Source organism: Diadema antillarum, unplaced genomic scaffold (genome assembly GCF_040938485.1).
Source record: "Diadema antillarum isolate AM-2024a unplaced genomic scaffold, OU_Dant_1.0 scf00000086, whole genome shotgun sequence".
NCBI lineage: Eukaryota > Metazoa > Echinodermata > Echinoidea > Diadematoida > Diadematidae > Diadema > Diadema antillarum.
Genome location: NW_027270975.1, coordinates 1,504,705 through 1,516,069, shown reverse-complemented (window position 1 = coordinate 1,516,069; position 11,365 = coordinate 1,504,705). Strand labels below are relative to the sequence as shown.

At 42.4% G+C, this 11,365-nt stretch overlaps 1 pseudogene; it reads right to left on the bottom strand.

The window, feature by feature from the left end:
- Positions 1-2,639: 2,639 nt before the first annotated feature.
- On the bottom strand, positions 2,640-11,047 carry LOC139717936 (heterogeneous nuclear ribonucleoprotein K homolog; annotated as a pseudogene).
- Positions 11,048-11,365: the final 318 nt, after the last annotated feature.

Sequence of the window (11,365 nt, the reverse complement as noted above, 5' to 3'; positions counted from 1 at the left end):
GACAAGACTTCAGAGCTAGCACTCTGCTCTTTCACAGTCTGAATTGTCAACTGTACATGTGTGTGAATTGTTCCATATTCCCACATACTGTAGACTGTAAACTGAATATTTGATTTAGTATAATTAGCATACAAGGTAACAAAGGACCTTTCAATTTGCAAAATCTACAGCTTTGTGGGAAAACATGCATGCATGTATGTTTGTAATCTAAATGCATCATCAGCGGGTGTTGTCTTTATGGAGAAGTCATGTGTACAATTGTAGTAGTGTTTAGTTTCGCATGCTGAAAATTAAGAAATGTAATCACTGCAGAAAAATGTTTACACTCGGGATAAATGCTCTCCCTCATCCCCTCCCTTGAAAAACCTCTGGTCTGGTTTGGTCACAGTTCAGAGACATTTTGCTGCTTGTTGCATCAAAAGACTGTCTGTACTATACAATGTCGTTGTTGATACAGTTTACAATGTACAATGTATGTTCTAAACGACTCTCAGGCTGAGATTTCTACCACTTCTGCCTTACAATGCATGACAAACAACACAATGAAAAGGGAAATATTTTGTCAAGGCAGTCTTGAATCATCTTTAGACGCACATTGCAAATGTTTATCCAACAAATAAAGGAGAATAGAGAGTATGAATGTATTCATGTATGAATGTATTCATTTCTTTATGCTCTGTGATAAATGATTAAGAAAAGGACCAGCAGTCCCTAGCAAACTTGAGTTTCAATTAATGCATTCATGGGTAAACAGTCTAAAAGCTCATATGTACAGCAAGGAAAGGGCATTAAAAAAAAAAAGTATTTGACATTGTGCTACTGAACTCCAATTATTCATTCATTTATTTTTTGATATCTACTGCATGGTCATATGTATCGCTGCTCAGCACAAATTATGAAAATCTATCATTGAGTCCAAACAAGCATTGTAAATCTTATGACATTTAGTGAGTCTCTTGTACAGAACATACAGTGTATGCCACACATCACATGACATCCATCTGTACATGTATGTATTCTCTAAACAGCCTTACTAATATTTGATTTCCCCCATCCAGAAGAGCTTGGTCATTTACTGAAAAATTTGTGTACTGCACAGTATTTAGATCAAGTTTAAATTAAATAATTTCTTAGAGGAGACTTGCAAATTTCAACAGTACAAAGATACTGTATTCAAGAAAACAAGGGAAATGAGCAACAAGTCTCAATTCCACACTTTTGACAGAAGACAGAAGATGCCATCTTCTAAGGGAAAATACAGGAATATATTTCAATTTAGCCAGGCATGGGTATATAAAAACTAAAACAAATACATGTACATGCCAGTTCCAGAGCAAGATAGTTGAAGTTCAGGGATGCAATTGCCTAATCATTGGAAAAATGATATCATCTATTGTGTGTCATTATTGTTGGACAAATTTTAGCTTTAAGTATGACTACATATGAACTTAGCCTTTATATCAGCACTGATGGCTAGTATCTGCTTGTTAAAAGCTTGTCTGCATTGGTAAATTGATAAAACACTAATACTGGTATTAAAAAAAAAGCTAAATATCAAATGAAATACACAGAACCATTTCACACTAACCACTTTCCTGGATACAAAGCTGAGTAACAATTCATCTTAATATCAATATGCTCACAACTTACTAAAATTACAGGCCTAAAAGAACATGGACATACAGCAGTCAAACAAAGCCACTCTGATGGACATGAAATAACAGAGTTTTGAGTCATGAGGACTACATACAAAACACTATTGTTATGTTAAAACAAAGAAACAACAACAAAACCCACCCCCAAATCTGTAGTGTGTTTGAAACAACAATCTGTCTGGCAGGGACTTCCTATAGCACTTGACTAAAGACCACAGCAAAGAAAAAATATATATAGTTATATCCTCTTCCAGAAAGTTATAAAAATGGAAGAAACACCCAAAACCTATGGCTGAGATTTGGTTAAAGTAAGATTGCTGTTAAACCCTTTCTCAATAGGAAATAAAAGGTCAAGAGGTAAAATATGGGAGAAAACATTAACAAATAGCACTCAAAACATCCCAATGACACCAGTGATAACTGCATTTAGTGGATACCTTGTGGTGCATCCCTCCCCCCCAAAAAAATACATGTACTCCACCATCTATACATATATATATATATGCCTTGATTACACTAATTGATTTCCCTTGTTTAATCAGATTACTATCTAATTTGGCAGGTAAATGGTGCATCTATTAAATTTTACTTGCTCAATGGAAGATTTCAATAAATAACAAAAACAAAACAAAAACAAAACTATGCAGTTGTGCTTGTGCTTATTCATATTGTTGATTATTACTACAATCACAAGGCAAATGTATTGTTTTCTTTGCCCTAGTTGTAAGTTTGAAATTAAAAAAAATCCAGAATTTGTTGTCAGAAATTACAAGTGTTAGAAGACTGTGGGTGGGTGAGCTCGCCCAAATGTTCTGTATTCTAATGTCTACTTGAGAAACACTGATAATACCATGAACTATAAAAAGCAAGAAGCAATTAAATCACATCAAGTGAATATTTATGTACATGTCTGAAAAAGAAAACTCTAGCAGGACAAAAACCCAGGACCTGCATCACTAATTGCGCCCCTCATTCTGACATTCCTCACACTGGTTTGCTAGAGTAGCTGGCATAGGTACAAGATTCTGCTGTACCTGTAATTGTGATGATGCGCTCTTTGCTGCCTGGCAGGGAGTCATCGATCTTGATCTGAGCTCTGGAATCATTCCGAATCTTCCTGATGCGCAGACCACCTCTGCCGATGATGGCTCCGGCGAGGTCGTTGGGGATGGTCACCTGCTGCGTCTGCACGGCTTCGCCACCACCGCCCCCAGAACCAGAGTCGAAACCTCCGCCACCTCCAAACTCTGACGAGTTGCGGTCGGATCTGAAGTTGAAACCCGGCTCCATGTACTGTTGCCCACTGAAGCCGCCTCTGCCTCCACCACACACGGCCACCCCTTCCTCCCTCGTCCGCCTCGCATTCCCCACCTCCTGGGCCCCCTCCGCCAGCTCCTCCTCCATACGGACTGCGTCCATAGCCAAAGTTGTCGTTTCCTCTCATTCTGTCAAACCCACCATGACCATGCGGATGTCTCATCGGAGGACCACCTTGCCTCCAGTGGCCTCCTCCTCCTCCTCCTCCTCCTCCTCCATATCCACCATCCCCTCGATCTCCCTCTTCCTCTGAAGGATCAAACAGGTAGCCTCCATACTTATGAAAGTAAGCAACTTCATAGCAGAAGGGGTCGTATTCCTGTGAGGGGCCTTTCACAGGGGTCTCATCGCAGATGTTGTAGACTTCTCTAATGGCTGCTGTGATCACCTTTGGATCACCGCTAAGTTGAACGACTCGATCTGTAGACTTGGGACAGGTATCGGTGAAGATCTTGAAGTTAGCGCCTGTTTTCTCCCTTAGTTCTTTTATCTTGAAGCCACCTTTTCCGATAATAGCCCCAGCATGGCTCTGATGGACCATGACCCTTACAGACGAAGTTTTCTGATCCTGCGAATGCTTCTTATCTCCAATGCATGGAATGATATCTTGGATACAGCCCAGACAGCTATCCAGCTTCTTTGTAACTATCTTGATGATGCGTTCTGGTCCATTGCAGTCTGGAATGGAGACCTTGGCATCGTACTCACTCCTCAGGCGCTTGATGTTCTCGCCACCCTTACCGATGACCCCTCCAGCATTGTAACTCCTAATCATGAGGCGAACGACTACTTGGGGGGAGTCTCCTCGGGGACGCTTGTGCTGGTTGTGCCTCTGGTCCTCTGCAGCACGCTTCCCACCTTCACCACCATAATCTTGATCATCAGCCATGCTTTTGGTTTCTTTCTCCAATATAAATCTGCAGGAAAGTAAAAATGGGTAACAAGTCAGTGGTTTCACTTCAGCAAATTCAGCATAGACTGCTGTTTGCATGTATGTTTGGGTACTTCAATAATGAAATACAGTAAACCTCGGATAAGTCGACGTCGAGTGAGTCGAAAATCACTTAACTCGAAGCAAAATAAAAAGTCCCGATTTTTCCCTATGTATTTTCTCTAAGAAATATTTGGATAAGCCGAAGTACGAGAGTCGAATTTCGGCTGTGTCGAAGTAAAACATTCAGTCCCTTTTGTACAAAATACACGTAGTTTACATCACTTGAGCCGAAGAAGATTTGTCTGGCATTCTCATTTATTACATTTAGAGGAGAACAAAAAAATCGGCATGTCGCAGAACCCCGTCCCTGACCTACTGCAGGTAAGCATGCACACTCACCGTACCGCTCCGCACGCATGTCAAATACATAAACATGTATGCATTGTATACACACAACACATCGATCTGGGACATACTTTATCCATACACACAGCACATCCATACTTTATTCATGTCAAGCCAGAACTCCTTGGTCAACCAATCGCTGCTTTAATATTTTAGTGACAGGCCAATTGGGCGGAGCTTGTTAGTGCATGCCCGGCTGGCTGTATAGTTTTGTTCAATGGAGGCAGGATGGGCCTGGGAGAGTGTTTGTCTCAGGGTAGGTTGACAGAGATGGCTACCTATGTTGAACCATAGACATACATGTAGCACATGCACATTGCCACATTAGCGCAGACATTCTCAGAACTACGTCTAACTACTAGTATTGATACAAATTCCATGTTCAATTTAGAACAAAATAAGAACATTATCTTCAAGAACAGACAAATTTGAATGCAAACACACACACACACATGCATGCAAATGCACTATAATACATGTACGTAACTGTGAGTCGAAAAAAATTGACTCTCGCGAGAGTCGAAGTTCACTTAAGTCGACGCATTTTTGTCAGTCCCGAGAGCTTTGACTCATGTGAGGTTTACTGTAATACCTTATTAAAGGACAAGTTCACCTTCATAGACACGTGGGTTGAGTGAATGCAGCAATATTAGTAGAACACATCAGTGAGAGTTTGAGCAAAATCGGACAATTCATTCAATAATTATGAATTTTTGAAGTTTCTGCTCAGTCACGGCTGGATGAAAAGACTACTACATAGCTTGTGATGTCACATGAGTACAACGATTTAAAGAAAGAATAAAGAAAATTCAACATATTTCCATTTTTCTCACATAACAAAGGAACACTCAACTTCTCTCTTTCAGAAGGCAGGGGGAATAATATTACCCTTAATATACATCAGTAGCAAGTTGAAGAACTGTGCATTTTATTCAAAAAGTGAAGTCTTGTGAAATTCTTGTGAAATGCTACTTCCGGCGGGGACATATATTACGCACCGCGTAAATTCTACTTTTCCTTGAAATGGTTAGAAATGGCGAGGGAGTAGCATTTTGTAGCAAAATGTACAATACAGGTAAAAAAAATCAAGGTCAAAGGTCAAAATTCTGTGTAGAAGTTTTGAAGCCCTCAACTAGTGCCATCACATAAAGCAAACGGAATCGAAATCGGGTTAGAAATGGCGAAGGAGTAGCATTTTGTAGCAAAATGTACAATATAGGTCAAACGTCAAGGTCAAAGGTCACAACTGACATTCTGTGTAGAAGTTTCAAAGCTCCTACATAGTGCTATCATATAAAGCAAACAGAATCAAAATTGGCTCATAAATGACAGAGAAGTAGCATATTGAAGATTTTGATCACACACGGACGCACACACGGACACACGGACGGACACACACACGGACACACGGACGGACACACACACGTACGGAGCCCGTTTCATAGTTCCCTGCTCGAACTCGTTCGGCGGGGACAAAAAAAAAAAGATAGGGCCTAGCTTACAGCTGTAGATATACATTGTATATCAATTCTTTATAGATTTGTTTACATGGTAACCTTACATAACACAATGTACATGTACAGTGACTGTCCACGTACACAGTTCTGTTGTACTTCACTTTTCAGCTCTACAATTGTACAGTTTGTAGTACTAGGGTTAGTGCCATTGTGTAGAACATACAAATACACATACTGTAAAACATTATATATTCGCGGCATGAAATTTTCGCGAATTGGAGCTGACAGCCTTTTTCGTGGCATGAAAATTTCGCGAAGTGCCACTGGCGTTCAATGCATATAGTGTAAACAAGAACTTTCGCGTGCAATTTAATTTTGCGAATCTTGACGCTCGCGAAATTCGCGAAATTAAAGTGCACGCGAAAATTCCTCGTTTTACAGTACTGTATGTGGTGTGCCATTTGACAAGTAAAAGCATTGCTGCATGTAATTTTGCTAAAGCCTGCCTACCACTGCGATTTTGACTACTGTAGTGATAGCTTGTGGTTTGTTTGAGCAATACCAAGCCCTATCGCTCTCCATTGCAGGATGTTCAAAAATGACAGGCTGTCGCAGGGTGGTCCACGAGGGGTTTTAGCATGTCGCTGCAACATGCTAAAATTCTTGTGCAACATCCTAAAAAGCCAGCAACATGCTATGCAACATCCTCAAGAATTTGCAACAAGCTCAAAGTAAAAGTACCGGTATTCAAAAATGTGCAAAACATGTGCATAACATACCGTACTGTAAGAAAAATCAAACTACCAGGTACTTTAGATATTTGTGTGCAAAACATGAGAGAGAACATTGAATGTAAGCAGCAAAATATTGCGTACTACGTACTCATCGTGCATATTCAATTTCTGCAATATTCTCAGATTCTGAGCTTGCAACATGCTAAAATTTCAAGTTGTGGACCACCCTGCTGTCGTATCATAGACCATGATTGCCATATGTCCACTAATATTGTCAGTGGAAAGTCGTCGGTGAACGCGATAGCGGCAACATTTTCGCGAACAATCACTGATATTCCACGCATATTTCACGCATTGTTCACGTAAAAACTATGTAAACTACGCAAAAATTACGTAAAACCGCACAATAGAATGCGTAAACTTTTATGTGAAGCCGAGTTTTGAGCTGCTCAACACCCGGGATCGCGTAAAGCGCCGATCCGGCACACATCGGCTGACAATTGCGAAGGTTCCACGTCAGACAAACTTGTAGCGGTTTTCAATATCTATGTATCATATTGTCTGGCATTCTGGCTGTTGTAAATTACGCTGTCTGGCGGCCCCAGTATTTTGTCAACATCCATGCGAACTTTCTTTGTGCGCCGACACATAACAGGTGCGCACTACATTCTTCGCCTTTGTCATCGTGCCGAGGTACGCGTATTTCACATTCCAACAGTAGTCGGATTTTCAGAAACACACCCCTTGTTTTGCTGTCACGGAAACAAACTACCAATTAGTGGCGAGCTGTGCATTCTCACCAGCCAATTACAACTTCCAAAGCTCCTGTCCATGACACGCTTTCTCCGACCACGCTGTTTCATTTTCCACGCTTCCTCACTTCACGATTAGCTTTCATCCTGAGAGCACGTTCTAATCGTTGGAGTCACGTCCGCATATCACGTCCGTACATTGATAATTCCCACGTCTTTTCTCGCTGACGATACCTCGCACCGTGGACTGTCATTTTATACGGATTATACCCAATACGGAATATTACACTTTCCCGGATTTCATACTTTGCGATATTCGCTCCCTTTTATATCGCGACTCACCCTTTCTTCAGACTCTACACTCCAGTCTGGGGATTTTTACATCGCTACATTCAACGCGATCGGCGCCTCGTTACAGCGCTGCATTCAACGCGATCTGCGTCCCATCACATCGCTGCATCGGTCCTGCTATTGCGTGCTGTCCGTGGTGTGCAGACTCTACCAGGGACCTCGCAGTTCTTCGACCCAGCGCTCCAGCGGTGGACTCTACCCTCGCTTGTGCTAGCCGCGGCACTCGGAGGCTACTCCACGCTGCCGCTGGATCTTTTGTACATATTTCTATGGGACACTGTCGTCTTCGGACACCATACATGTAAGTGCATTCGGAGTTTGTCCATATCGTTTCATATTATTTCGGGGAGTGCAATACAACCCACAAGGACACTCTTCACCTTTTCTGGTGCCCTAGTGCATTCCACTACTGATACGGTCGTCTACCACTACTGCTGGTGGTGCCTTCAGCTCTGTCGCGTCCTGTTAGCCATTCGGTGAGTAAAGTTAGTTAGGTATTTCATCATAGGCCCACACAATAATACCTACAAACTCATGAAATACGCAAATCGCGCATATATCGTGTAAGGCTCGAATTTCTTACGTGATTCATATTACGCGACTTTTGGGAAGTGCGAACGGGCCTCCAGACCAGGTTTTGAGCAGCTCAAAACTTGGCTTCGCGTAAAAGTTTACGCAGTATTGCGTTGTTTTATGTAATTTTTGCGTAGGTTGCGTAGTTCTTACGCGAACAATGCACGAAATATGCGTGGAATATCAGTGATCGTTCGCGAAAATGTTGACATTATTGCTTTCATGCATGCGTGGTCTGATCTGTTAATGATTATCGCATGATCTTTCCTTAGTTCTTGCGCAATTCATCGGTGATTTCCAACGCATAAATCAGTGAAAATTCTCGATGGACAAGCACGCACAACCGAATTTCTCGCGTGATTCATGCGTTTACACAACTTTTGGGCAGTGTGACCAGGCCCTGAGGGTTGGGGCATGGCCGGAAATTTCTAAGCAAATACTGCACGGCTTGTTGGGGACTTGGCCGCGGATTTCTGTGCAAATACTGCCTGGCCCGTCGGGGATTTGGCCGGGGATTTCTATGCAAATACTTCCCGGCCTAACAGGGAATTGGCCGGGGATTTCAACTTCACTTTTGCCCGGCCTGTTGTGGACTTAGCGGGGGATTTCCACGCAAAATTTGCCCGACCTGCGGGAGACTTGGCCGGGTGGTGTAACATCCTGAAATTGCAAGTGGGATGCAAGTCCCGGCCATCCCCGGGTACCCATTTTGCCACCCAAGGGCCGGGACTACAACTGACAAACGCATTACAGAGACAGACATGCCAGTGCAGTGTTTGCCAGGGCAGTGGCAGTGCAGCTAGCACATGTAGCAGCGCACTGCAGTGCATAGACAGAAAGATCCGTCTGTCCGGAGGACTCTTTTGTATTTTGCCATTAACGCTGTCCTCCGTAGACAGACGGAAGGTTGTAGTACCCATTGCTGTGTGGATGTTCTTAACCACTGTCTCTATGGAAAATTGGGTGAGGTACCTCGCCCTTCTCGATTGCGTCTAATTCACGGCCCTAGGTCGGCAAATATAAGCTTGAATAGTTAAATCAACTATTCAAGAATAGACTACACTCACCAGATTAATGAATAATCCAATATTTCGGTAGAATTTTCAACGCAAAACACACATCAACCAGCCCGTCGCGTCGTCACGTTCAAACTGCAGAAACATACAGTATGAATCTATTAGCCAATCACATGCGAGGTAGTTTCTACGTGTTTTTTTTTAGTAATTTACTAAATAAAGTACCTTGCATGTGATTGGTTTACAGATTCAAAATGGCGACCTACGGCTAGCGAACGGCGATGTTGCGATATGGATAAAATTTCTGCATTATAACCGGGTTACTGTGAGTATTTCGATTGCAAAATGTGAGAAATTTATCCCAAATATTGCTGCATAATGTGTCATGTCATGTCAAACTTGTTTGAATGTAAAAAAGCTGTCTGAAATTTGGTATTATCGTAACGTTTGATCTGTGCGCGATTGCTCCACACAAGAGCCGCAATCATTGACTTCGGTCTGTATACGGAGGGGATCCGTGAAGCCAGACGCAGTCTCCGCGGCGCGGAACATTCCACGACGGACAGATACAGACCGATCTTTCGGTCAATGCAGTGCAGTGCCAACCATGTGCAGTGGGGGCCTACTAGTATAGCCAGGTGCCCGCACCTCGTCAGGGGCCCGAATACCGTCACCCCGCTTAAAATCGTTTTGAGCGCACTGAACAAAAATGTATGCCCGGAACTGTGTTCTGTACGCTTGAAGCTTGGCAGGACTACCACAACCAAGCAAATTGTGGTGAAAACCGAACAGTTTTTCGCGAAAATCTGAAATTTTAATAGGGCTATAGGAATACGTGTTATATGTCACCCGCACGCATCTTTTACGTGTATGTCTATGGGAACATCACGGTCACCCGCACACGTCTTTTACGTGCTAAGTCTATGGGAGAGCGGGTGACGAGTTGCGGGCCCCTTCCTTAGCGCGCAACTTTTTTGCATCGTTCGCCTTTGACGACAATAGCTGCAAATTTTCAATATCGATCAGTGAACTTGTGATTCCATTGGACTTTTCAGCATTTTTCCTGTATGTGAGTTGGATTTCAAAGAATTTCAGTGGCGAAATGTGATTCAATTATGGGCAAACATTAACTATGACGAGGTGCGGGTCACCCAAGTATACTACTCGTACTAGAATTCTATACTGTTTACTGGTCTGGGGCCATGTCATCAATCCAGCAATGGGGCCTAACACTGAACAGCTAGGCCTACGTTAGTCAGCTCAGTTCTTTCACAATCTTCAACTTTCATGGGAAAAACTTCATAAAAAGAGAGGAAAATTGAAATATCTGAAGGGGAATACATTACCATACGTAGCGAATATTAGTACAGGTCCTACAGTAAATGTCTCATACACGAGCTTTCTAATTCTATGGCTATGCAAGCGTTAAGCTCGCACTAACGTGTTAGACTTCTAACGTTACACTTGAAACCACACCTTGGGCCTTTCAGCGTAGCGTGTGGTGGTGTACGTGGTGAAACGCCACAAGCAGCTTGCACGCACCCACGCTGTCGCCGCCGCCAGGTTATACACGTACACGTACACTTGTATTGTACATGTACAGGATAATACACCAAGTTGTCCAAGGTAGTTAAGTGTAGTTCGCTAAATAATTTCCCACTAAGACAATACTGACAATTTTTTACAACAGATTTGTATACCAGCCATGTAACAAAAAAATTAGAAAGCCAAATATCTAATATAGAGCACGTCAAAAACTTACGAAGTAGCTAAAATCGGGCCGTAAATCTGTTTCCTCTTCCTCAATAGTAGACACCGAAGCACTACCAAGCGAAAAGGACTCTTCGCTTGAGATCGAGACTTGACGTGACGCTCTCTACACACATTCGCCCAAATCGCTGTCTATATCGGTCGCTGCTTTTGCATCTCGCCCAAGGATTTGGAGCCATCACTTTTAATGGATTGAACCCATAAATGCAAAATTGTGCGTTATAGAATAGTAAGATTTACCAAATTTTGGTTTTGTAAAGTTGACTCAATCATATTGAGCTTTAATTGTTGAGGACTGCTTGCATGTGTAATTGTAGGTCTCTCATCTCAAACAATTACCAACAAAAACACGTGTTAAAAAAAAAGTGAATAAATGAATGGTGATAATAATATGTAGGCCT